The sequence below is a fragment of the Miscanthus floridulus genome, chromosome 3, assembly GCF_019320115.1.
Source record: "Miscanthus floridulus cultivar M001 chromosome 3, ASM1932011v1, whole genome shotgun sequence".
NCBI classification, from domain to species: Eukaryota; Viridiplantae; Streptophyta; class Magnoliopsida; order Poales; family Poaceae; genus Miscanthus; species Miscanthus floridulus.
In genome coordinates this window covers 53958792-53963635 of record NC_089582.1, presented here as the reverse complement: position 1 = coordinate 53963635, position 4844 = coordinate 53958792, and the positions used below count along the sequence as shown (strand labels likewise).

At 49.0% G+C, this 4844-nt stretch overlaps 1 non-coding gene across 1 annotated transcript; it reads left to right on the top strand.

Moving 5' to 3' along the window:
- The first annotated feature begins 3065 nt into the window (after positions 1-3065).
- On the top strand, positions 3066-3204 carry LOC136547750 (small nucleolar RNA Z247). The gene has a single exon (XR_010781708.1). It is a non-coding gene; the product is annotated as a small nucleolar RNA Z247 (small nucleolar RNA).
- The last annotated feature ends 1640 nt before the right edge of the window (positions 3205-4844 follow it).

Genomic DNA, 4844 nt, shown 5'->3' with positions numbered 1-4844 from the left:
TGCACCGCTCGAACGACTCGCCCCACCCACGCCACCTGGCCCCTTACGGGCCCACGTCGTCCGAACATCATCAGTATCGAGAAGAGGAGACACCGAGACGAGACAGCAGAAAGGCAACGAGAGAGATGCAACACCCGATCTACTTTTAAAACATCCAAATAAAAAACAATTGCAACATACGTTTGAAAACAGTTGAAACACTTGCAACATACGTCTGAAATGCTTGTAAAAACACCTGAAAACGTTTGAAAAAAGCCATTGCAAAATATATGCAACACATGCGAGATATGTGTGAAACACGTGTGACATTCAGATAAACACACTTGCAACATACCTCTAGAAAAACAACTGAAACAATGGGAACAAAAGCTTGCAACATACGTGTACAACCATTGCAACATATGCAACATCTCGATCTACTTTTTGCAACATCCACATGAAACATTTGCAGCATATAGATGAAGCATTTGAAACACTTGAAACATACTTTTGCAACATGCATTTCCAGCGTGCAATGTCACATTACTGCTTGGACGAATCACAGAGCTCAACATCGTCGCGGCAAGCAAGGAGCTCGCCGGTGTGCCTCTGGGCAAGGACCTGCTCGGTGGCCTGGGTGAACACCTGCTCCACGCCCTGGGCCAGCGCACCCTGGGCGCGACGAACGATAGGCTTGGCGCGGCGGGGGATGAAGGCGCCGTGAGGGATGGCGGCGGCGGCGCGCTGGCGCTGCGCCTCGGAGGCAGTCGCGCGCCGCACCTGGCTGGACCAGCGGCCAAGCACTAGAGGCGGCAGGCAAGCGGATAGGAACAAGTACGTGGACTAGCTGATTTTTTATTTAGACACGGAGGAGCGGGGTCTTGGGCTGGCGTCGCGCGGCCCACCAACGGTGCGTGCGGCCACCCGGACGCCCGCTTCCTAGCATTAGCATTTTCCTAGGCAAGCCACAAGTACGCTGTAGATAAGAAGGACCTATGGCCTGTTTGGTTCATTTTTTCTGAGTCTCACTTATAAGCTGGGCAGGATTATGTGATGAGCCATGATCCGGAGAATCTGTTGTCTAAATAAGCTAGGTGTCTGGCTATCCCGATTATTTTGGGTACGACATTTTGCATTGGGACCTCTGGACTTTTCTCAAATTGCACAACACTGTTTACTACTATTCTTGTGAGTCTATAGCCTTGCAATTGGACCCAGATAAAAGTTTCTATTTGCATCTGGTCCTTCAAAATCAACGTAGGAGCTCGGAGCCTCACGGGAGGAGCTCCGGCGGCGAGCGGGCGGCGTGGAGCCAAGGAGGAGGAGGCGGTAGTAGCACCCCGCGTCTGACTGCCGCACGAGTTGGGGACGAGCGGCGGCGGATGACGGCTGGCAGCCCACGGGGGGATGGAGGGTGGCGATGTCGGTGGCTGGATCTGGAGGAGAGGGAGAGAGCAAGGAGGGAGCAGAGTCAGGTGAGGGAAGAATCAGTCGCGATCCTCATATCGCAGTGCAGCCGTGTTTCGGAATGCAGTGTATTTCTTGCGTATGAGCCGACGTGCGATTAGCGGCCGCGGGCGTGACACAGCCCGTTTGGTAGGATTTTTGGTGATGGACGACCACGAATGCGCTTATAAGTGGAACCAAACAGGGCATGTGTCCCATGTGTTGGGGTTATCGAAAGTTTATGGATTTCTATAATTTCAGAGGCGGTTGTAAAATGGAGTTTGATTTTAAAATTAAACTCCATGTAATGTAAGGATATGGTTGCTAGTCTAATGATATTAATGTTGATGGCATCATTTCTTCATAGGCTGCTTGCGTAATTCCGATGCTAATTATCTTTGCTAGAATAATAAGTTAATAACCCACGAGTTGCTCGTGCTGTTGCCGTCAGTGTCGGTACCACGCGCAGGATTTCTACTTCAACAAAGAGGACTTGTGAACATTGAGTTACTATAATAATATAACTATAATAACTATATAATAATAATATATATACTCCGTATATGCTAGCCGCTAAAGTTGCATTGGAAGATAAGCTATGGTCCCACCTGTCATTGAACTAGCAAGTGCAGCAGGTGCAGCGAATATATATAGTAGGGCCCGGATATACAAGGAGCCAAAGCATGGCCCCCCGCAATGCTTGATTAGCTCCATTATTATTACCACTAGTATTTGTATCCGTTTTTCATTTTTTAGCTTGGCAAATCGCAACAATGGCCGGAGAGCAGCAGCACCACCAGCAGGAGCAGGAAGCCACAGCCGGAGCCGGTCCTCTCCACCTCGTGGTGTTCCCATGGCTGGCGTTTGGCCACCTCATCCCGTTCCTCGAGTGTGTTGTACACGGTACACGTGATAGCTCTAGATATTTTCTGTTGTAGATCTTCTAGCTTGTAGCTCAAGTTAGTAGATAGAATAGATATGATCTCCAATCTGTTGTAACCGTATTCAACTTGATGTACACGCCATGATGGGGGCAATTCCCATCGTATATAACATGTAACCGAGACCCCTAACAGGGCAACTCATTCCCTCATTTTTACATGGTACCAAAGCCGTCAAACTCCACACGGGGAAATTCCATGGCATTCCACCTTGCCTCATCATCGTCCGGTGCGTCGTCGGTCCCCTCCTTCGGCTTCTCCGTGATAGAGAAGCTAGATCGGAAGAACTTCCTGATGTGGAAGCTGCAAGTCTCGTCAGCGCTCAAGGGAGCATAGCTCTTCTCCTTCATCGGCCCCAACTCCAACCCACCGTCACTGTTCCTGGAGGCCAAGCCGGATGACAAGAAGGATGACATGAAGCCTAACCCTGACTATGAGTCATGGGTAGCTAAGGACCAGACGGTCCTGAGTTTTCTCCTGACATCTCTGTCAAAGGAGATCTCGGCGCAAGTTCCCACTACGGTGGTCACCGCCAAGCAAGCGTGGGATGCAATCGAAGCAATGTTTGCATCTCAATCCCGTGCACGCATCATCAGCACGCGGATGGCTTTGGCCAATGCGTCCAAAGGGACGTCATCAATCAGTGAGTTCTTCATCAAGATGAAAGGCTATGCGGATGAAATGGCTGCCGCTGGTTGCAAGCTCGAAGATGAAGAACTGATCTCCTACATTCTCTCGGGTCTAGACCGTGAGTATGATGCGGTTGTCTCGGCGGTGGCAGCACGCGTCGAACCAATCTCGGTTGGGGAACTTCTTACCCAACTTACAAGCTTCGAGTCCAGGACGGAGATGAAGAATGGCGGTGGTGACTATCAGTCATCAGCTAACATGGCGGCCAAGGGAGGTCGTGGCAACGGCAACAACTTCCGCTATGGAAATCGCGGTGGTGGAGGAAGCCGTGGTGGCTTCAATCGTGGAGGCAAAGGGGGCCGCAACGGTGGCCGCTCCTCCAACTTTCAAGCTGGCGTCATTTGCCAGGTATGTGGCAAGGAGGGCCATGGCGCGGCCAAGTGCTACAAGCGCTATGATGAAAGGTACCAGGGACCTCCACAAAAGTCGGCATCGTCGGCAACCACTTCCTATGGCGTTGACACCAACTGGTACATGGACAGTGGAGCCACCGACCACATCACATCTGAGCTAGAGAAGCTCACGACCTAGGAGCGCTACAATGGTGGTGATCAAGTGCACGCCGCCAACGGGAACGGTATGGAAATTACTCACATCGGTCATCATACTTTGCGTTCCCCATCTAGCTCCATTCATTTACGCAATATCCTTCATGTACCAAAGGCCCAAAAGAATCTAGTTTCAGTTCATTGTCTTACACATGACAATAATGTCTTCGTTGAATTTTATCCCACTCATTTTTTAATCAAGGAACAGGCAACGAAGAAAATTCTTCATCAAGGCAGATGTGAACGAGGCCTATACCTTTTGCTCCCCTTTCGTAGCCTGTCATCATCAGAGAATAAAGAAGCCTATGGCATCACCAAGTCGTCCGAGTCCGTGTGGCACAATAGGCTAGGTCATGCTTCTACACCAGTAGTTAGGCAGGTGCTTAGCCGCCACAACATTTCTTTTTCCAAAGAGTTCAATAAACATGTGTGTAATGGCTGTCAACTTGGCAAAAGCCATCAGTTACCGTACCCAAGATCGACTAGCAAGTCAGCTAGCCCTCTCGATCTTGTTTTTTCAGACATTTGGGGTCCTGCGCTAACTTCGGTTGGCCGTCACAATTATTATGTGAGTTTCATTGATGATCATAGTAAGTTTGTTTGGTTATATCTCTTGCGTCATAAATCGGAGGTTTTTCAATGCTTCCAAGATTTCCAACACCTTGTTGAGCATAGATTTAATCGAAAGATCAAGGCCATCCAAACCAATTGGGGGTGGGGAGTATCAAACTCTCAACTCATTCTTCAAACGTGTTGGCATCACTCATCTTGTTTCGTGCCTGCACGCACATCAGCAAAATGGAGCTACCGAGAGAAAACATAGGCATATAGTTGAGGTTGGACTCTCTCTTCTAGCTCATTCATCCATGCCTCTGAAGTTTTGGGACGAAGCATTCCTTACGGCAATCTTCCTAATCAATCGGTTGCCCTCCAAAGTCATAGACAATGACACACCTTTTGTTCGCCTGTTTGATCAACAACCTAATTACAGTTTTCTTCGTACATTCGGTTGTGCCTGCTGGCCGAATTTGCGTCCCTATAATGGGAATAAACTCCAATTTAGATCCAAACCATGTGTCTTTCTTGGCTATAGTGATAAACATAAGGGGTATAAATGTCTAGATCCGTCGCAAGGACGAGTATATATCTCACGGGATGTTGTTTTTGACGAATCTGTGTTTCCCTTTGCCTCTATGCATCCAAATGCAGGTGCTCGGTTGAGAGCCGAGCTCAATCTATT